The 23,053-nt window shown below is 39.4% G+C and overlaps 1 protein-coding gene and 1 long non-coding RNA gene across 5 annotated transcripts in view; both read right to left on the bottom strand.

The window, feature by feature from the left end:
* Positions 1–23,053, bottom strand: part of ephb2b (eph receptor B2b) — a 123,346-nt gene that overhangs the window by 78,272 nt on the left and 22,021 nt on the right. The window lies entirely within an intron of this gene.
* LOC146518052 (uncharacterized) overlaps positions 1–23,053 on the bottom strand; it is a 44,828-nt gene that overhangs the window by 1,554 nt on the left and 20,221 nt on the right. The window contains exon 1 of the long non-coding RNA XR_014874232.1: positions 31–23,053. This exon is cut by the window's right edge and continues 20,221 nt beyond it. This is a non-coding gene — a long non-coding RNA (uncharacterized LOC146518052). The remainder of the gene's footprint in view (positions 1–30) is intronic.

Here is a 23,053-nt window from a genome sequence, read left to right as displayed (position 1 = left end):
TTTTCAGTATCCCTCCCTTCACACTATAACGCTTCATTCTTTCTCCAACCTCTCTCTCTTCCTTCCCTCATAGCACACCTCCTCTCAACCCCTTCTTCTCTCCTTTATGCTCAGACTCTCCAGCTATCAGCAGCCCACATGCTGGAAAAGTAGAACCTCTCCCTGAAAGACTGATCACTTTTCTTCCTCCTGCTGTCTACACTCCAGTCCGCGGCAGCCACACCGATTCATTACCTCCCGTGGAGCAGAGCGGCACATAGCTCTCCACTGTCAGCCACTGCCTCGTTTTCAGTGTGAACCCCCAGCTGTGGCAGAGCATGGCTGCTCAGCACGACCCTTTGGCTATTAATCAAAAAGAGGACATGGTACAGAGGTTCTCATCTAAATCCAGCAACAGGAATCACTTATTTTGGTTTGTTCTTGTGGGCAGTTGTTTACAGTGTGAGGATTTGAATTCTGACACTCTTGGGAATAGCACTGACGTATTGATATCAAGCTACCGCTGGTTCGTCTGGTTGTTATGATTGGTACCATTGGGGTTGTTTCCAGCCTCAGAATGGGCAAGTTGGGGGCCCACATAGAGTTAAAGCTTATTAACAGAGAGGCTTTGTTTTGGATTTTACTGCCACTTTTAAATAGTTAAAATAACAAAACACAAAAGAAAGAAAAAATTACCATTAATAAAACCCTCAAAAATTCCTCTATGAAGAGAAAAAAAAGCCTTCTATGAATAAAGAGGTGCATTAATATGATCACTGTCAACAAAACATAAAAAAAAAAACAAAAAAAACAAAAACAGATCACAGAAAAGTATAAAATCAGGTACAATCAATCAGGGCAAGTTTTATTAAAGGCCTTTAATTAGATGATTTAAATGATGATTTAAAATGCCTAAAAGACCTCACAAGACTTCCATTAGGCCTTTAATGGAAAAAACAGATTAATAACACATGGTGCTCACGTTACACTGGAAGTCTAAATTACCTGTCTGTCAACTAACTCAATTACAGGATATCAATCAAGGTATATTTGAAACGTGTGTTAAATAATGACTATTCTCTTTGCTGTATTTGACTGAAGAATATTTCCTGTTCTGTGAATAATGTTATCAATTTTAAAAGCACCCCAATGTGGCCTTATTAAATATTAAAAGTGACTGAGTACTTGGTGTGTACATTATTTCTTCATTTGGAAAAAAAAAAAAAAAAAACAAAACAAAAAACCTTTTTTGTGAAAAACTTTTTTAGACATGCGTTTTGTAATTGAGAAAACAATTTAGCATGGGCAGAAACTTCCCCCCAATCGCTCTGTAAACTTAAATAGTCATTAAAAGATTGTAGGGTTTTTTCCCCCCCAGAAAGTCTTCCAGATGATCTCTTCATTACCAAACAAGTTGGCATTTTGCAATATATCCCCCTAACACTGGAAACTGTGTAATGGATTTTTCCAACACCAGAATCTGTTGTTCAGAAGGACACAGATCTGATGACAAACTGCAGCCTCTCAATTTCCCACTTACAGCAGAGAGTGTCTTTGTATTGTTTGTGCGGCAGCTGAGGGATGCAGCTCGTGGGAAAATGGACACCGTGTTGGCGGTCGAAAACAGCAACGATATTTCTCTCGACAAAGAAATGCTTTCAAATATGAAGCATTAATGAGCAAACCTTTCTCAGATCACAGACAGCGATAACAATTTGACAGTAAATAATTAAATGTTGGATGTCTCCCCCCCCCCCCCCCATCCCCCCATTTCAAACCTGATACCCTTGACTTTGGAGGGTACTATGAATATGCAATGAGACCTAGGAATCTAAGAAAAGCCTACTAGGCTGAGAGTGCTTCCTCCAACACTTCCTGAGACTAAGGAGAGAGTTTAGTGCTGATCTGAGAGAGAGCTCTCCAGTGAGAGGCTGGCTGAAGTGACAGGCGGGGGGAGTGGAGGGGGGGGGGGGCAGTGGTACTATAACAACACTCTTCTTCTCTAAGAGGGGTCAACGCTGCATCTCAGCTTTCTAAAGAAAGCAGCAGCATTTTCAATGAGGGATACAGAGAAGAGCTGTTCACAGAAAAGACATTTCAGCTGAAACAACCGTAGCGAGAAAGAAAATAAACATTTTGAACATGCAAATGTGTGCTGAAAACTTCAGACTGAAAGGAATCTAGTGTGTACACTATTGTGTTCAAGCACTAATGAATGAGAGGAATAAATGATATCATTGATAGGTGCTGTGTAAAATCGTTTCATGCATTATTCTTTCTTTCTGCAGAAGTTGTGGTCCTGGTATTTCCTTTTCCCCTTTTTCACAGTCGGTTTGTACTACTGCGTGAGCACTCATGAGTTGGCCAAAGGGCAGAGAAATCAGCTTTTGATAGATAGAAAACCAATTAGTTAGAGGAGACAGAATCCCGCAATCTGAGTGATAGATGGCTCTCCTGCCAAAGTTAATCTTTAAACTAAACCTGTACACCTTTTCCCAGGGCAGGTAACACAGAGAGCACAGCTTTTCAAATAGAAAGCCGTCTCCTGGCTTTCAATCACATACAAGTACATAGTGTACATGCTGTTACACGCTCATGTGTAATTATACAGTGAGATATTTCTCCTTCACTTTCTTTTTGCAGCATGAAGAACCCAATTGACAAATTGCTTTGCAGCTTATTGCATCACTGTTGAAAGAAAAATCCTGCATATAAATTAGTCTGACATGGTAGCTTTAAACAGAATCAAAGAGAACATACAGATTGTTTTCCCCCCCAAACAAACTAGCCTATATTTAGACCCTTTAGGTTTAATGCGAGTATTTTAAAGATGCAATTGACCTCTAAAAACAGCATGAAGCAGCTTAGAAGCATGACTTCTCTTTATCTTTCTTGCAACCAGAACTGTAGCCTCTACTTTGAATGGAACAAATCCCTCAACGCTCACTTCAGCATCGGCATAAACCGCATATGGCTCTTTCCGTTGCTGTGATAATGTCATCTAACAGAGCTAAAAAGCAGCTAAACATTCTCCTCATAAAATCCAAGCTGTGTAAAGTTCAGTTTAACCACTGTTGAATTCTGCATGTGTATCACGTTCTACTACACTGAACACCTGAAACCACAATATTTAATGGCAAATGTGGGAAGATTGTAGTATGCAGTGCAGTTGTAGAGTAACATGAGCAAGCTGTTCCTAAAAACAGAATCCTATAGAGTGGACCCAGCACGGAAATCTGCCCAGATTAAGGAGAAAGGGAATGATATACCCTTGAGGGAGCCACTGCTAGTGCAGAGACATGATTCATAGCTTTAATGATGGACAAGGCTACTGTATGGCCTGTTGGAAATAATAACAGTCTGTTTCATTTAGAAGTAGGAAGTGGATGGAGCCCCTGGTCTAGAGCAACTTCGCTCAACTCATCTGTCAGCACAAGCTGGGCCCATTAAAGGTACTGTAGAGCTCCCACCAGTGTCACAGAACAGCTTATCCCTGTGTGTTAAATGAATTTTTAATCCCACTTTTACAATGAAACAGGCTTTGTGGACCATGCACTATGGACCCAAACACCAGAAATACAGCTTTTCTTTCTCAAAGTGTCCAAGGCAGACTGGCATAAAGCCCTGGGTGTACAGGTGTGTCAGTAGGGAGACATCATATCAGAGAGATTTATAGCGTGTGTAGATTACTAATGAGTTCCAGAAGTATTCAGAATTGAGATGATGGTGTAGGTGTGTTAGGAAAGACCATACACTGTATATATAAGATAGACACCATTAACTGTGTTAATGCTTGTACGGTTAGCTATACAACATTCATAAGCTGTATGGCTCTAAAGCAGACGTTCCCAAAGTGTGGGGCCCGCCCCCTAGGGGGGGCGCAGAGCCATTGCAGGGGGGGGCGCGGCATGAAAAGGGAAAAAAAAAAAAAAAAAAAAAACAACGCTTGGACACTGCTAGCACGGGGCGCCCACACAAACGCAAAGCAGGAGATGAAGCATAGCTGAATATGTTTCCAAACCAACTTCATTCTAAGCCAAAGACTAGAAAATATGGTGAAGCACATCTTCCCTTTGGTTTTACCTGCACAAGTGCCGAGGTAGGTCTCCCTGCAGGATTGGTTTTCCCTTCGTCGGGAGCAGCGCTGGGCTGTTTAAATCACGGACAAACAGTATCCCACATTCTTGATTTGTAGTTCACAAACACTTGTTGTAATGACTAACTACTCCTGACATTTTGGAGATGTTAGCTCTTTATACAGTAAAGTTACAGTGGGATACAAATAATATCAGGCTGATCCTGCCACAATTTGTTCCCCCGGTTCAAATCACGGACAAACAGCATCCAACAGTTGTTTATGTTTTTGAACCCATTTTGCAGAGGGATTTTTTGAAAAATGTATTGATAGCAATGTTAAATATTATTACACAGGAAAAAAAAAAAACAACTACATGTAAAATAATTACACCGTGACGCCTCTGCCTTTGGAGGACGTGTTCTTGCGTGCGTGCGCGCACGCGAGGGGGGGCGCGAACATTTTTCTTGTAAAACAAGGGGGGCCCAGCAAAAAAAGTTTGGGAACCACTGCTCTAAAGCATGCACATCTGCTAATTAGTGATATGTAACAGAATCATAAAAACACAAGAATTTTACTCAACAGGAGTGAAGCTCCAACTTTTCAGATGCTTTACTATACAGCAAGAGATACTATTTATCAGGTAATTTTATTTAAAACATTTTCAAAAGGCACTAACAGCACAAACATGACAGAAAGATTCAGTTCAGTAACTTTAATTAGCAGAAACAGGCACAGATCAGTTACAGTTTCCCGTAATGTGCTGCACTACTTACTACACAAATCATCCATGGCTCAAACCAGCGTCCAGTGAGTTCTTTTAAAAGAGAAAAAAAACTAAAAAATGGGGGGGAGGGGGGGGGAAACCCCTATAGGGGCTAAAACCTATTATTTGTAATAGGTTGTAAAGAGTATCTTTCATATGATGGACACTTTAACACGGGATTGCCTTTATTTTGGAGCCAGCCTCAAGTGGTCATTAGAGGAACTACAGGTTTATGCTCTTCTGCTTTGGCTTCATTTTTCAGCCTTGGGTAGGACTCAAAATTCAGCCCCACTTCATCAAGGATGCAGAGTGTTGGGTTTTCCAAGGCAGAGAAAGATGAGGGAGGAAGCCGGGCAGTTGATTTTGGCAGAGCATGGTGCAGAGTGAAATATAGTACAACACTGACAACACGGACACACAGAAAGTAGAGCACTCTCACAGCACTAATGGTTGACAGAATGATACAGCATGGCATTCCCAGGAGGCCTCAAGCAGGATGTACGACAGTAATCCCTACACAGCCAAGCTGTGTTATCAGTCAATGTAACTTAAGTTGTCAGCAATGCCATGGGACAAGAGGCAAAAAACAAATGTAAGAGATGCAAAAACTGTGACTTGACGTATGTCAGGTTCTCAAACGGCCTGCCATTAACAAACTTAGCATCTCATGGGTTCTTTTAATTTTTGTGATGACAGAAGACAGCTTAAGGATGTTTGTACTGGAAATGTAAAAACAGCCAGGTACTCTTTGAGTTGCTGTATCTCCCTACACAGTTTGTATTTTCTTATGTTGTCAATGCATTTTGCTTATTTAATGTAAACAAGCAGAGTAGCATGGAAACATAACTAAATTGCCTTTTATGGGCCTGCTTATAAAAATTACTATACTATAGGTATAATAAGCATGTAACTTTAGCTTTTTATGTTAGTAGGCTTGCAGGTTTCTATAGTTTATAGATATATAGTAAATGTTTCACGAGTAATGAATCCTAACTTTTTGTTGGATAGGTAGTAAAAGAAGTCTTATATTCACAGAAAAACTTTCCAAACTAGTCAGACGTTGAGAAAAGTAGAGGGCGTTTTTTGTAATCATTTAACAACTGCCACCACCCCACATTACCTTTGACTACAATACTACTGTTGTGCCAGTCATGCAAAAGTGCAGATTTTCTTAGACGATATGTTTTTGCTATCAGTGACACCTGTAGGGGCGCATCATTAAGGACGTTTTACCCTTAAAATAGTTCAGTTAGATGACACCATATTTCATGGTAGAGACACGTCAATCTAAGCAATAAACTGTGAGCGGGAACAGTCACCTGGTCTCACATAAGCCGTCTGAAAGAAACCTGGCTAATAACACACGCTTGAGGATTTATTAGTACGCCTTCCATATTTCCCAAAAATGCCTGACACTCCAACAAGACCTGTTTAAACAATCAGTACATTTCAAATTTTGCAGCGGAAAATTCTGTAAAAGTGGTTCCGCAGTTTTATAAGCAGCAGCTGAAGTGAACATGTGTATGACTCAAAAAAGAGGCCATACTAGTGACATTCCTCTAACCATCCAATCATTTTAAGTGTTGTATGAGCACTCTAGTGTTCATCCATGAGTGTGGTTGAAATACCTGCAGCAAAGTTAGACAGGGATGCACAAATCACCTTTCATCAAAGTGACAGCTTTTCAGAAACCACTACTAATTGACTTGATGGAAATAATCACCACCAGCCTCCCACACCTTGCCTACAAGCCATTAGTCAAACGTGGATGATTAAAAACGTACAATGCTCACGGAAAAACAAGTTCTCTCTCTTTCTCCTTTCTTTTTTGATCTTCCTAGAGGCCTTTTAGGAGCTGTGTGACCACGATATGCTTGTATTAGTCCAAAAGATGAGATGTTCCCCCCAGCTTAAAATATACTCAGAGAGTGTGGAAGCAAAGGGACCAATTTCCCCTCCTAATTTGCCCTACATGAGATGAGATCTGTGGCAGTCAAGGGACCAGCTATCTCCATGCCTACCAGTTTGATTGGCAGCTCTGGCAAAAATGAGGAAAATATGATGCAAGAAAAAGTGCTTTGGGGATTTAATACAAGGAGAATCCCCCAGAGTTCAACTCTGGGTTGAAAAGAAAGTGTATGTCTAGGTATGTTTGTGTGAAAGCGAGGTAGGTACCCTTTTTATTGTGCTGGCCTGTCCTTGCTTGGCTGATAAAAAGGATTCTACTATATATTACCAGCCAAGTCAAGCCATTAAAGTCTGACAAACAAATTGAGTTTACAACCTATTCTACATTCTTTTAAAGACTGTCGTCCTTTGAAAGTTGCTTTAAAACCGGTTGTAAATTCCAGTGCATGGGCACTGGATCTTTATCATTTGAGGCTTGTTGATAAGGTTCCTTTAAGATTCAGAGCTGGATTTTGGCCAAAGACTAATTAGCTTCATTGAAAAAAACATTTGACAGTTTTTACAGTCACATTGAAGGCTCCACTAAGATAGTCCCAACAAAAGGGAACTTATAAACTGAACAGGATTGATTGACACCAGATTGATAAACATTTAATAGGAATTACAGCAAAGAATGCTGTACAGTACCATTATGTGCATTACAAAATGTGCAAGACAGTGGCTTCGGTTTATGGTACTTAAAAGTAAATATTTCTCTCCAGTAATCTTTCTTATATCTCTATGCCTAAGACAGCTTTTAAGTATCTAGTTTGAATTATGACTTTTTTCAGCAGCATTAAGCCCTAATCAAGACATATCAAGACACCTCCACAAATGACAGTGAGAATCTGCAGTAGGATCCGCAGCTCTCATATACTGAAGTGTATCTCAGAAACAACACAGATTTTTTTTTTAAACACCCTAATTTGATTTCTGGGTCAAGTACTGGGGGAAAAAGCAAGAAGACCCTAAGACTTTGTTGTGTTTAATGATAAATGCAGCTCATCTGGAGCTGTAAATGTTTCACAAAACCTAAATAAATGAGTAGCTTTTCCTTGGTGCAAAACAGAATTTGTTGTGATTACAAGCAATCAAGGACGCAAACAGGAACCTTCATCTGTGAAGAGGTTGGATACAAAATAAAGCAGTAACATTTAATAATTTAAACATCAACTACACCAAGAGAGTCTGAAAACACAGCAAACCGTTGAAGTCATTTAAGAAATATACCGGTACCTGGTTTCTGTGTTTCACCTTTGATAGCTCATGAACTGTCTGCTATTGAATAACCAAGGTTGCAAGATGTGGCCTTGCTCTATCTAGACAAGGACACCAATATCCTCCCTGTATGACACATCCATGTTCATCAACAACAACTCTATTTATCATCTGATCTTTTTAAATTGTGTGTGTTGTTAAATAGCTTTGGAGATATGAAGAATCACTGTCTGCCACAGTTACCAGCGTTTAAACACTGGTTCTATTAGTTCAAGTTCTATATTATATCAGGAAAGACAAATAATATTATAATTGCTCATTATATCAAATCTTTTCAAAAAAAATGTTGTTATGTTAAGATATGAGATTAGAAGCTAGCATGATACTATATGAACATGCTTTGACATGCTGTGTTAACTTTACTGGAATTCAAGACAGCGTTCAAGCATGTCAATGAATTCACACACCCTGGAATCAATAAATAAATCAAAATAATTAAGATTGAAGGGGGGGAAGAAATGTCACCGTCAAAAATGCCATTCAACCAAATCTGCCCTTTTCCATCCAGAGTTTTCTGTTAAGCTTCCAGGTACAACATTTCATGCCTGCATGTCATCTGGAGGAATTTTAACAGCGTTATTGATGTGTGAGAGGTCAAACTAGGGAAGCTGATCTCTTGCCAGTCAATACAGCCTGTCTGCCAAGAAAGTCATCACATCAGACTTTCTCTGTCTGGGCAGATATTGCTGCCTCCACACGCACACATGTAGACAGACCCACACACCACCCAAATCCCATGCTAGTTAATCAACTGCACGGGGTACTAAGCCAATATATTTTCTCACTTCTTTGTTGCTAATGTTATGGAAAGAATGATACTTAAGATAAGAGGCTTTAAATAATGTATGCACATTAAAAAGTAATGAGGTAGGTGCAGAAAAAGAAAATGCTCTATGCGGTTGAGCAACTTACAATAAAATGGTGCTGTTAAGGATGTTACGGAGCGATCATGTGAAAGAGGGAGGGTAGATGGAGGAGTGTAATGTATATTAATGGGTATCTTTATTTGTGTTTTACAAGGCCTGTTGCTGTGTGAGGAGGGTTAAAGAAGAGTAATGATTCATTTCCTTTTAGTAGTACACCAAAGATTTCCTGTTTGCAATTATCCTCATTTACATTCATTTCCTTCTCTACCATATTTTCTTTTCTTCTTTCCACCGACTGTCCTGTTTCCTACAGTCCACCTCATCTGAACACCATCGTCCCATCTCCACCCTAGATCATAGGTATTGTTTCCTCTCTGCTACCACCTGACATTGCTTTATTACATCCACCCCATTATCAGCTCTAATCCCCCACACTCTGTGACCCAGAGAGAAAGAAAGTGTACCTCCTAACAGGCATGACTGTTTAACTATCACCACCGCTGTCTGTCCCCACCCTGCTTTTCCTGATGAGGACCACACATTTCATGGAAGAGGAAGGCAAGGGGGATCACACGGGAGGAAAGGCATACTGGCGGATTCCAGGCCTGTGAGCTAGCTCCTCTCCCTCTCTAGCTGTGGAAGAGTTATGGTGGGGTCACAACCTTCTGAAGGTCTATAAAGCAGAGAATGGGAGGCAGTGGAAGGCAGTACCTCAGTCATATACCTTCCTGCCTGCATGCCTGCTTCACTGCTGGGACCATTACCGCATCCAATCACACAGACACAGAGCAACAACAGGCCACAGAATAACCCAAATATCACTTACGGTACAGGCACCCCTAAAGCCCAAGCAATCAACATCCTCTTAATCAACAACTGCACGGCACAATGGAAATTGTGTTGCCCAACCATTAAGGCACCTTAAGGACTTACTGTTAGTCAAACTAACATACACTGGGAGACATTGGATACCAGTGGAGCACAAACACAGAGCTAATGGTTTCACGGTGGTCAGCTGTGAAAGAAGACAGAAGCTAAATGAGAGAAGGGGAGAGAAAAGGGAAAAAGGAGAGAAAAGATGGAGGGGACTTAAAGAAAGCAAGACAGCGCTACCTTGGAGACTGTTTATACAAGGCAAAAGCCTCTTCCCTGATCTGTGCCAGCCCTCAGACAGTGTACCCTTCATCTGAAATGAGGGCCAGCCTAAGCATATTAAATTGCTTAAAGTGGGTTTTTAAAGAAACTTTAAGTCTCAAAGGCCTGCTACTGTTTCACAAAAGTGTCAAGAAGTTAAACAAGTGCATAAGAACAGTGTTACACAATTATTACAATTTAAAATGATTAACTTTACAAGCAGACTTCAATATTTTCAAGACTTTAATTTTTTATTGCTAAAGGGCACTTTGTCTGAATATAAACAAGGTTTGCATAAAACAAATGAAAATTTGAGAAAAAACAAAAAAATAAACTCTCGTTCTATTTGGCCATACAATTAAAAACACTTTCCACTGCAAATGTACCAACACAACTCTGCTTAAAGCAAAGATTCTTTGCTTTTAAGAAATCCCCCTTTTAAGGTTTCGTAGTACTCGCATAGCAAGTTGGTTTAGTGTATCTGTCATGTGGCATTATGTCGGGAACAGGAAGGTGTGCGCCAGACTTGGCCATTCGCCTATAAACTTGGATAAATGTTTGCATTACAACCTGCAAGGTAAACAGACAGCGTCTGGCTCAAGTTAAATCCAGAGATGCTTTGTGGTTTTCTGTGGAATGCAAAGTCCTTCTCTCCTCTGAAGAAGTGAACCCTCCTTCTGTTTGTTCTACAGCCATTACAGCCACTTAGCCTGACAGAGTACTTTGTTTCCCTTATCTCCTCAACAGCTAAAACGCACAAGTGTATTTTCAGCGTCTGTTCAACCTTGAGTTTAACTCCTATCGCCATATTTACTTGTGACACACATGAAAGACGATTTTTTTTATGACTGCTTGCCCAGAAACTAAGAAAAAGAGCTTCTTTATGTGAGCAACTTTAAGGTTCATTCCAACAGGAAAAAGACAAAAGGCACATTTCAGTGCCAAGTGCTGCCTCTGACAGCTGAACACAGAAGTAAGACATACAAACAGAACTTGTGCTGACTAATGGCAGCAGATAGCACTGCCTAGGAGTAAGTCAAAGGAAAAGAAAATATTGTTGTTTGAGTGATTTTACTGATATTGCTCAAAGTCAAGAACTAAAAGTATCTTCAAGAAACCAGAGCAACAGTTGTTTCTGTGCAGGTAAGAAAATAACTGTTCTAGAATTCTGTTAACAGTAAAGACCACGTCCTGCTTTCTCCATCTATAATAGTCATATGGGTTTGCAGGATGTAAAGTATGGCATCTTCCCAAGTACGCAAGGGTGTCCAAGGCTCAGCGGACTGTCAACGTCAACTTTCAGCCCAAAGTTTGTGACCATGTGGACGGTATGCAGTGCAATTACCAGAAGAAATAAAATAGATGCCTAGTTCGACGTAAGGCTGTACAGGCCTTTTCCCCATTATATATACTTCAATAATTCATCATGAAAAAAATACAATGACAAGCAGATGATTTTGAACTGAACAAAAACCCTGCCCCAGGTCTGGCTGTTGTACTTGAAAAGCAGAAAAGAAACAATCTCCAGCTCCAGGCCACTCCAGAACTTGGCACATCTCAAGGATAAACACAGACACAATGCTAAGTTGCTGCCATACTTTGTAGGGCAAAGACTGTACCAAAAAAGTTATCACGTCTCAGCCACAACTACCTTCAGAAACATACACAGGAGCTCTGTGTGTTGATCTGTAACTCATCTACTAGAAACGTATCCTCTGTCCTGTTGTATGAACTGAGTTGCATGCATGCCCATACAAGAAGGACTTAAAAGACTTTAGTTCTTCTAGTCAAGATAACATCATCTAGAGGCCAGGAGGGAGTGATAAAGTGGAACTGCTTATCAGACGGGGAAAAACGTGTTGAGCTTCATGATTACAGACAGTGCTCTCAACAACCAGATATTCAACCCTCAGACACACCACAGAAAAGATTAAATGCCTCTAAAAACATTGTCAGCAGAGCATTGTTTAGTAAAAGCTAAACCAAGATGCTTCCACCTGGTTTTGGTTAGGCTGTTAAAACCTTAAAAATCAAACCTCATTCAGCCCCTGAAAACAAAAACAAAATGTAAAACATAGTGTATTAAATTCTACCTGAAGATCTTATGTTCCCCTAGAAACCACTTTATTTCTCAGTTTAACCAAATTTACCGTTAACAGCGTCACTTCATCTCATTCATTTAAACACACACTGTCGGGAACTTCTGCCCAGCCTTTCTTCATAGCTTTAATAGAAGAAGGGGAATGAGCAGGAAATAAAAATGTCACACAAGTAAAAGTGTTATATTTCAAACTGAAATATCTCGATGGGAGTTTCTAAGGGTTTTAGAAGTAGAGACGTGAAGGGTATATAAACATCTACACACAATAGAATATACAGTGTTTAGTCCATTGCATCATCTTTACATTTACACACACGTGTGCACATATAAAAATGGATGACAAAGAGAAAAAAAAAAACATGACAACCTAAAGTTTATTATTAAGGCCAACCAGCTCCAGTGCTCCTTTTTGCATTTCTCTGGAACTCTTCTAGAACAAAGAAACAGTGTTCTTCCAAAAAGTAATTCCCTGCTTGGATGCGTTGATGACTATGGAGGAAAAACCAGCCAAACATAAGGCCAAGATCTCCACTCGCTGTTCAACTGGTTCAACTCCGGTGACTATAAAAGCTGTAGTAGAAACAATGACTTTGTGTATCTTGAATTAATTATTAGGTAATGTGTTTGAAAGAACATGTGACGTATTATTATACTAACTTAGAATGATGTATTACTCATATACATCTCTGTCTTTTGTTTCTACATCTGTATGTCATTTTTATAAATTGTGCTTTTGTGACCCGCCACTAGACTTCTGGATGTGGATGTGTTGCAGTTTTGCTTACATCTGACATTTTTGCATTTTATTATTCCATACTGTGAACCACTAACATGCACTGTCCCTGCTAATCAGATGAAATCACACATCGTTGCAGAATGGCATGTTCTGTAACAACTTTACTTGTGGAAAATTTTTAATATAAATCTTAAAAATCCTCATAATAAAAAAAGCCATCAATAGGTAGCAGAATTCAACATTAAAGACAGGCTCAAACATGAAAAAAAAATACAGCCAGGAGAATCCTGACAAACCTAAAGATTAGGCGCAGACATGGGGATCAGGAGGAACAAAATGATATAGATAAACAGATTGAAGGATTGAGCCAGCTGAAGCACAGAGAGACTGATTCACAAGCGTGGTGAACGGTTGGCAAGCAAATCAAGCCTGTGCGGGGTTACAGGCAGAGTGAGAAGCGGGTGCATGAAGGGCCTTCACAGGCAGTCATTTGCCAGCATTCAGCTCCCATCAATATCAGGACAGATTAATGAGGGGCTAGAGGGGAGAGAAGGGAGAGGGCACAGAGGACTGAGTGGGGGGGCAACGGCCAGGTGTTGGAGGAGGAAGAGAATGGGAATAAAGAGGACGCAGGCAGTGATCCACGAGGAATTCCAGCCGAGCAGCAACAGGAGTGGTGTGGGGGGTGGCTGTTAGTCATGCACTGCAAAAAAAATGGTCATTAAAAGGCTGCACTTGGTTCTATTTTCATTTTTTAGGGATCATTAGTAGTCTAATTTATAAATGAAACTGTAACACACACACACACACACACTACTCCAAGGAGTGGGCAAAATGCAGCACTGATCTGTGTATTTATTTATGAAAAGTGAAGCATCCTTTAGTAATGTTGTTTTACACAATATCTGGATAATGGAAATGCAGTAATTCCCCATCTTTCTACAAGACAAGAAAAGTCACTCTTTAGGCTGCTCATCTCTTTGAAAAAGTATTTTGAATTTCTCTTCCTGAAACACATCATTTGGAGTGAAAACTGGTAGTAAAGAAGCACTTTTACATTAGATCTTTAAAAAAAAGAAAAAAAAAAAACTATTGCAACATTGTATCATGTGGACTATGGCAAACTGAGAGGCATAGATAAAAATGAAAGAAAGGGACGAGGGGTTTGATGTGTGTTTGGCTGCGTGTCTGACAAGGTCTTTGTGAGGCCCTTTAAAGGTTTGAGACAAAGTTTTAAAGCAAAATCATGTTTCAACTTCAAAAAGTGCTCCTCCCTTAGAGAAAAGGTTCCCAGTATGGATGACAAAGGGTCGTGTTCTTTTAGGCATCTGGGAGCCTAAGGTTGTGCTTTATTGTCAGTCCTGCCTGTTGTCCAAGTGGGTGGCCGTGAATGTATGAGTGCTCGTGGACCGTGTATATGTGTGTACACATTTAGGTGTCGCATGAGTGAATGCGAATGTGGATTCTGTTTTGCTGATGTGAGTGTGCTATGAAAACTTGTGTGTTAACACAAAGGAACAACATCAGCGGTTTAGCATGTGTATGTGTGTGTGCGCGTGTGCATGTGTGCGGGTAAGAAAGAAAACTGAGCCCAAGGGAGCAGGGATTTTGGGGTGACCGCAAGGAAGTGTTTGGGGAGGTGGGGTGGGGGGGCAGTCCCCTCTTGCTTAGTCTATGACTCGCCAGGTCATGTGACCACTTGTTCTCACAGAAGCACTGGGCAGTCAGAAACAAGAGGGCAGCGTGTTAAGCCTGCAAGGCTGTTCATTGTTTGTGCAGGGTGCCTCACTGCTGAATGCAGACAAATCAGTCCTGAAGTATCAGCATCAATCCACAAGTGCAAACTGGCCTGAACGAGGCAGGACAGAGGCAGCACTGTACCGACTTGTTTCTGGGAATTGGCTCAATGACAGTGAAGCGCATTGCCTCCTCATTTATCTGTTTGCATGTCTCCTATGTCTGGCTCGGTTTTCTGTTGTCTATGATCATGGCAGGGAGAGGAAGGAAATGCGTCTCTCCCTCTCTTTTTCTTAACTCAGGTGAGGTTGCAAATCCTGTAATTATTAAAGGTACTACGTGTAAAAATACCAAATGGGGGTAGAAGAATGCGTGAGTGCTAATTTGAGATTCTCTGGTTACACCTCTGGACTGACACCAAGCAGTTGCATTTCCTCTGTGACTAAGTGAAGGAAAGGAGAAGAGCAATATAGGCATATAGTATTACCCATGGTAACATTAAATCCAGTTTTTTTCAGTTTTATTAAAGATAAATGTTTACCAAGGCAACTGAATATCATAACACTACAATTTCTAACCTGCTAGACAGGAGTGCAAAAGGGATCAGAAACCAGAAACTGCAGATTGGTCTCTTGATTTACACATCAATGATATAAAAGTTTATTTTTTTAAAAGAATAATGTCACAGATTTACTCTAAAGCTGTGTCAGCATTTAAGTTGTGCTTAATGAAATTCTCTACAGCAGGTGTGAGAGCAGTGTGTAGGTAGAACACTTTGTAAAGAGATCCACTTTATAAGAGTAAAAACAGGCCCGACCGTTTACACAGAAACAGGCCAAAGAGTGTTTGTTCCTTTTTCAATTAAACTGCCAGAATACAGGAAATTATTGTAGCATCTGCATCTTTTTTACTAGTAACTTCAGCCCTTATATAGTCTGCAGCAGTCTGGAGATGTAGAACTTACTCATATTACATGAACTTGATGAAAAATATTTCACAGGGCTTTGCTAGGTCTATAAATTGAAACATAACACAATTCCAAAAAGACATCTCATCCTTTTGTTTTGCCCGAGCACCGCAAGTGCAGCCAAAATCCACACTGTCATTCAGGAACCATATTAGAGATAAAGAGAAAGGACAGAGTACAATTGAGTCCTGCCTGTAGTGGAGGAGAGAAAAATTATTATCTTCATTGACTTTCTATGGTAAGTCAGTGAAGTCAGTTCCATCTGTTTGCATAAAATAATAAAAGGTTCTTTCTGCTGGGATGCACTGAGAACTAAGAGCTAAGATTTTGTAAGCTACAAAAGCAACAGACTGAGCTTTGCAAGAACCAAAGCTGGAGACAACTGACAAAAAAAGCACCAGACAACAGAAGGAATCAGAAAGCTCAGTACACAGTCACTTACATGTGTAGCAAGCTTTCACTTTTTTATTTTCAAAGTAAAATGTTCACATCAGCTGAAGGCAAGTTTATTTCTGTGAGGCTGAAGCAGTTTTGATAGCATGTGTCTGTTTTTACAGAGTATTTTACCTACAAAATGCAAATTTCTCAGCTAAACACAGTAGCAAAAATGAGCTTTCAAATAGGTAAGTAAACAAAGGGTGTTAAATGCGTGAAATAGCAAAATGCATTTTGTAGAGGTATCAGCACTCAATCGCTGAAACCTGTTGGGATATGAAGAATTATTTTTGATATGGGTTTACAACACTCTTTTTAATAAGCCCTACACAATCGTGAGGTCACATATTGGACCAAATTACTGAATGAAGCATATCTTCCTCACATTTTACTAAATGGCAAAAGCCACAAAATAATTTGAAACATTTGCTCTGAAGCACATACAACCAGCCAAACCAGTGACATTAAAGTCTTTCATATTTTCCGATCGCAGCACTCTAAAGATATCGCAGATAGCTTTGTGAATCCCCGACACTGGTTCCCGATTTCTTCAGAGGGCTGTCAAGTTGCGTTGGTGGTTATGACAAGGTCAGATTTAACAATCAGCTAAAATAAACAAAATAAATTGGGGAATTCTGGCACAACTCCTTTGGAAATAAAAGCCAGATCCGTTGCGAGTAAACCTCAACACACACACACAAAGGTCGCTTTGATTTCCAGACAGCTCGATGATTCCCAAGGGTGGGGTCTGGGCCTGGCGAGGACGGTGGCGGTGGTGGCGGTGAAGGGGGTGGTGACTGACTCGGCATCTCTGACAAGCCCACTGTGGCACCGGGTGGCTCTCCCTCCCTGGTGACCTGAGAGAGTGTTAGGGCCTTCGCTGAATAACCAGTCCCATCCGCCACATTCAGACAAGGGCTAAAAGGTTAATTGAACCTCTGTGCTGTGCCTTCCTCTGTGTAATTTACTGTGATTAATGCATGGAGGTTACTGTCAGACTCATTTACTAATTGTCCAAAGCAGTATGTAATTAACCACATCTGCAAAAATGTGTCTGGAACTGTACAGGCTCAGAAGAACAAGGCTTGTGTCCAGACAACAATGTGCCTCTCAGTCAGTCGGCTCTCTTTGTTACAGTGTTAGTCTGACTGAAGAAACTAATGCATTAAAATTGCTGAGCTTCTGTAAAAATCAGACTCTGTTAAATTTAGAATAGGACAAAGCCACTCCTCCACTAACAAGAACTAGGGCTGCTCACCGTGAAGAAGACTTCAGAGGATTGAATACCTCCCTCGCACAAGTTTCTGTGTGAAACTACTGACATACAGAAGTTCACATCAAGAGAGGAGATGAAGCCAAAGGGATCATAGTGTGCTCTCTTATAATGCATCTTTGACGAACAGTGTGATATCCAGGCTAAACTTTTCAAGTTTTTTTTTTTCCGCCGATGCCAGCCTGAGCCTGTCTGGCTTCGTTTCCTGTGTCAATTATTTCTGCAGATTCTTTTTGCCAGACTGTCAGACAGCTCTTGTATGCAAAGTGTGCAGCTCTCTAAAGCGAGAGTGTCATGTAGGCAGCTAAAGCTATGCTTGTGTTATCTTTGTTTTGCATGAGCATCGGTTATTCAAACGCTTGGAAAGTTACAGGGAACATTGTTTTGACTGCTTTCCCGAGACAGCAGCAAATAAATAACAGAAATTACAAATGTAATGTTAGAGTCTATAAGCCTCGGCTCTTAAAGGGCTTAAATTTTAATGGAGCCTTCTCGGTTTTTTTTGATGATATGGATGGTCAAAGTCCCCTGACGACACGCTGCCACAGCTTATCTTTGGGAGAGAGTGTGTGTGTGCATTAATTTTCTTCTGTATTCTCTCTGCTGGGGTATGTGCCTGCATACGTTGAGCACATTCTGCCGGCCCAGTGCTGTGACCTTATGTCCCTGTGTGCGACTGTGTGTGTATTCAGCGCTCTGGGGAACCTGGCCTATTCTCTTGCTCTTTCTTGATAATGGGTGTATATACATTTTAATCTTGGATTACTTGGCCGACTTCGACGAGGGCTTTTTTGTCAGCCGGGTGCACGCAGACAGCCGCCCTGAAGCTGAGCATGTAAATCAGTGCCATTTGTATGCTTTTTCCCCCCATTTTTGTGCTGCTAACTTAAGGCATCAACAAACACAAAGGCATCAAGACAGAACTGAGCTGGGGAATGAATTGCATTCAGTCTATCCTCCCTATACAGAAAATGATATATCAGTTGTGTCTTTATGCAAAGGACAATGTTGTCTCTTACAGCCTCATACATCACCCGAATTTTTGATGAGCACACAAATTGACAATGATTACATTTACATCAATTAAAAGCCACTTTCACCCTTAAGCTTTAATAAGATTTCCAATGTCATGTTTAAACAACATTTTCTCACATTTTCTAAGGGCATCTTTTCGAACTAATTACAGCAAAGTCAAACTTCCCTGTAATTAATTGTTATTTATGAGGGAGAATTAATTTCCAGAAAGTTGTGGGCTACTTTGAAATGTATGCTGACCTTGGCAGTAGGACACAACGCAGTAATGCATTCACACCGTTGGCAGATTTTATGCAAACGAATGGAAACCTGAATATTTGATCAGGTTTTTGCTCCCAAGGTTACCTGGTTGGTGGTTTTCCCTGCTACTCTTTGATTATGTATGCTTTGTAGAGCTTCCTGTTATACATTTTTGACAGTCGCCAGTCTATCTATAAAGGTAGCAGAGATTCACAGTGGGTCGCTACGGTGAGCTCCAGAGGGAATGCAAAGAGAGGAATGAGGAATTGTGGGTTGTAATTAATTTGCTGGTAGATTGCACTGGATAATGCCCGTATCATTACTAAATTAGGCTGACATTGGTCTTGGTGTTGATAGTATTTGGGGCATGTATCAATACACAAAGGATTTGCATTTGTCTGTTTGTGGAGGCAATTATGGATCTTGAGAGTGTTTTTTTAATTGCAACGTTTATATGCATATGAAACAAAATAGTGTACGAGTCACTGAAATAAAACAGCTTAATGATAATGCTGTACCATTTCATGGGGGTCATGTGTTAATTAAGCTCCTCTCCTTCCTCCTCTATGATCAAATAAAATCTCACAAGGTAGATTTTACATTTAGACAAACAATTACATTCATTTCCTCAATTAAGTTTCAGTATACTTTAGTTCCTTTGGAATTTTAACAGTTAAACATTTGCAATATCTTTAAGGATAATTCAGGAGAGTCCAGTCTCATAATGAAGCATGTCATAGATATGTCAGTCCACAGAGCAAACCATGGCAAGCAAGCTTTCTAAATTTTAAAATGCCAATTGTTTCTCGGTGTATTAAGGAAGCAACTAAAAGGAGAATGGAACTTGTAACATCTGATTTAATATTATGAACAACTGTTAAAATACAAAAATGTATTTGGTGTTTTTAATTGTTGGAATCCTGATCACTGCTTGTCCCCCCTTTTTTGTCTTCCCTTTGCCCTCAGGTGAAGGTTAAAAGGGAGCTCTTTATCCCCACCTTCACCACGTGCTTGTGAATAGATTAATAATAGAAACTAATAAATCACTCTACACATATTTAAGGTTGAGGTCCTCACTATCACTAAATGTATTTGTGATGAATAGAAAGCATTTCATATGTATTTTTCTTTTTTAAATTCATCTGAATTCTCGCATGTGATCTGCAACATCACAGCTTGCCCCTGAAGCTCCGTAACGGAAAAGACGTTTTCAAGATGAGTCTCCAGAACACTTGAATGGTTCTCTCCATTCTATCCTTTCTCTCACTCTTCCCTTGTCCTTTGATTTGCACTTGAACAAAAGCAGTCAAAATGCAAAAATGTTTGACCATTCCACAGGCGTTCACTCTCTGCATAAACTTCTCTGTTGCCCCTTTGTGCGATTAATACCTTCATGTCTTTCAGACTCCCCCCCTACCCCAACCCCACATTGCCATCCCAGACAAGCCTTAGTCCTCATTATACACAGCTTCCACTCTAGTTCCCAAGATTAGGCAAATGAGCTCCCAAGCGCAGTCTATAGACAGCAACCCAGACCCCACTCCCTTTTCAAAATCAATCCTGACATTCACTACAAAAACTTACAAGTACATATTAAGTACTGTTTTGCTTTCTTATATAACCTAAAATTGTAGTCTGACAGGATATGAGCAGCAATTACAGTAAGTGGATATTAAAATATTAATATTTTTCCCCTTTATTTTATAATTCACCCAAAATTCAGAATAAGCATTGCTATTCATAACAATAGGTCATTCTTGAGCAGTGGGGCAAATCCTTTCATAGAGCAGAAATGAAGGCTCTTGAACAAAACACATCACATGGAAAGCAAACATAATTCAGCATCAATTGAATCACTTCCTGTCATTTCAAATGAAGCATGAATTAATACATTACTGCTCATTTATTCTTGAGTGAATTTCATCACTTAGCGTGGGAAAAGACTGTAGTCTGCAAAAAGCTTACAGAGTGGCAAGAAAGTAGTTTTGTTGTTGTTGTTTTTCCCCCCAGTGTAAAGTTTTTTAACCTATTAATTTCATAGTAAGAATGGGTCTACTCTTGAATTTAAATTTCTGTATAAACTGAGTTACCAACTTGCAATGCATGCCTGTCCTATCCATTATAGTTTCAGTTTACATACAATACATGCCTGTTCACATTTGTAATACATGTATTGAAGAATCAAAGAAATTGATAGTTGGCAACAAAGATTTATGTCACAAAAATACAACCTACTTTGAATAGAAGATTGCAAGTAACTGAGAGATAACAGTAACATTTATGTTTGGTCTTTTGGATACTTTTTTTTTTAGCCTATCAGACATCAGTGCCATTATTCACAAAGTGATGAAGTATGGCCAAGTATGTGATTTCTGAAGTTACAGAGACCTCGACCTTTGACCACCAAAATCTAATCAGATTTTTTTTTCTTTCCTTTTTTGGTCCAAGTAAAATTCCCTTAAGGCATTCTTAAGATATTGCATTTACAAGAATGGGAAGGACAGAAGATGGGGTCAGGACAAGAGGTCACAGCGACCTCAATACCTTTGACCACCAGTATCTAATGACTTTTTCCTCAACTCCGTGTGAATGTTTGTGCTAAATTTGTAGAAACACACCATTTTATCAGAGAAGAAATCAGATTTTTACTGTCACTTTTTCTTATCATTAAATGTATCTATACTTAGAATTATTTCAATAGAAATTTAGGTTTATTATTTTGGATTTTCTAACATAATGATTAAATTAGACAAGTAAGATGGTTTTCAATGACAGCAGCATTCAGCAGTAGTTAAAAGGAAAATCAAAAGGATATGCATGTCCATATTGCCAAGAAAAAGTGCATTTATGGTGGTGTATGTTGTAAGCATTCCATTTCTACTTTCCTTACTGAACACAATAAATACATTTACTGGGAAAATCCATTCTTTCTTTATCAGATAATGAAATCTCATATTCGGGAGTCCCATATCCCAACTTGGACGATATCCCAGCTATGCGCATTTCAGTTTAACAACTCAACAGCACAGTTATACGAGGAAACAGTATGGTATTGAGCTTCAGAGAGATGTGAAGCTGATTATATCTTTCTACCTCCTTCCAGCTCCCTGGGTTTTCCAATACTCTTAACCTCATTGTATTCCCACTGGTCACTGCAAGAAGTAGTAGTCAGCTAAGAGAGGGTTAAATGTCAGGAACCGTGAAACTATGGATCAATACTTGTGGGAATTTGTGGGAATCACCTTATTTGAATTTGATTTGAATGATTTATTACACAACTGCACTGTTATTGAATTACAAGTATCAGTGTTTTATTAAATTTTTGAATTCATTCAGCACATCAAGGAAAAAAAATCCCCTCAAGTGAATTTCACCCTAAACCATACTTATGGCTTATATATTGCAACTGGCTGGACACACAGATATGTTAGTTAATGTAAGGTAAAAATAGGGATGCACCAAACAACATTTTCAGCTATACAGCTTTTGATTGCCATTGCGGTTTCAAATCCAGAGAAGGCCATGCTTCCCAGGTTATAGCTTCCTCACTGCAGCAGATCGGCTGAATCTGTGGCTTCTTTTAAGCTTTTGCTGAGAACTCAATTTTTTAGAGGTTATAATGTTGTTCTGTATGTTGGGATATGAAGAATTATTTTCAATATGGGTTTCAACACTCTTTTTAATTAGCCCTACACAAATAAAACAATTATTCAGCAACCAATTAACAAACTACATAACATTGACTGATGCAGTAATCACTGTTTATCTGCTCTACCCCATAAATGTTTTCAGTCATTATATCAGGGATCCAGTTTCATAAATTTATATGATTGGATTTGTGCTTATTCAAAAATGAAAATGTAGAAAAATGTGGAAACAGAAGCACAAAGTTCAGTTTTCTTAAACTGTCTAACATGCCAATTACGATTTTGGCAAATTTCAATTAAAGAAAATTCACTCTGCAATTCATCTTAAATGGAAAATGTAATTTATCTTCATGATGAAATGCTGACCATTTAATACATTTACACCAAGTGACTTCCCATTTTATTCAAGCCAATCAAAACAAAGTACTACAGGCTACTGGCAAGAACTTCTTTAATAACTAAAACTAAATTTTAGTATATCTCTCTTTACCGAACATCTTGTTTTCTCAGTAGTGTTCACATTATGTCTGACATAAAACTTACTATCAAACAGTTCCTCTTTCAGAAATAATTACTACAAAAAAAAGAGGATTTTATAAATACCTGAGTCTATATATAGATTGAGCTGAGTAATGAAATTACTTATTTATAATGACTTCTTTGTGTCTTTGGGCAAATACATGGGGAATACATTTTGAACTAAAAAATGTAACAGAAATAAATTATATATTAGACACATCATCTTTTACTAGTATTACATCTCTTGATTGAATCACCCTGCCCTCCATATTGCCTAATTTACTCCTACAAGTAGAATCTAATCAAATGTGTAGTCAC

Source organism: Neolamprologus multifasciatus, chromosome 5, assembly GCF_963576455.1.
Source record: "Neolamprologus multifasciatus chromosome 5, fNeoMul1.2, whole genome shotgun sequence".
NCBI classification, from domain to species: domain Eukaryota; kingdom Metazoa; phylum Chordata; class Actinopteri; order Cichliformes; family Cichlidae; genus Neolamprologus; species Neolamprologus multifasciatus.
The sequence above is the reverse complement of the archived record's forward strand: the minus strand, read 5'-3'. Positions and strand labels throughout refer to the sequence as shown.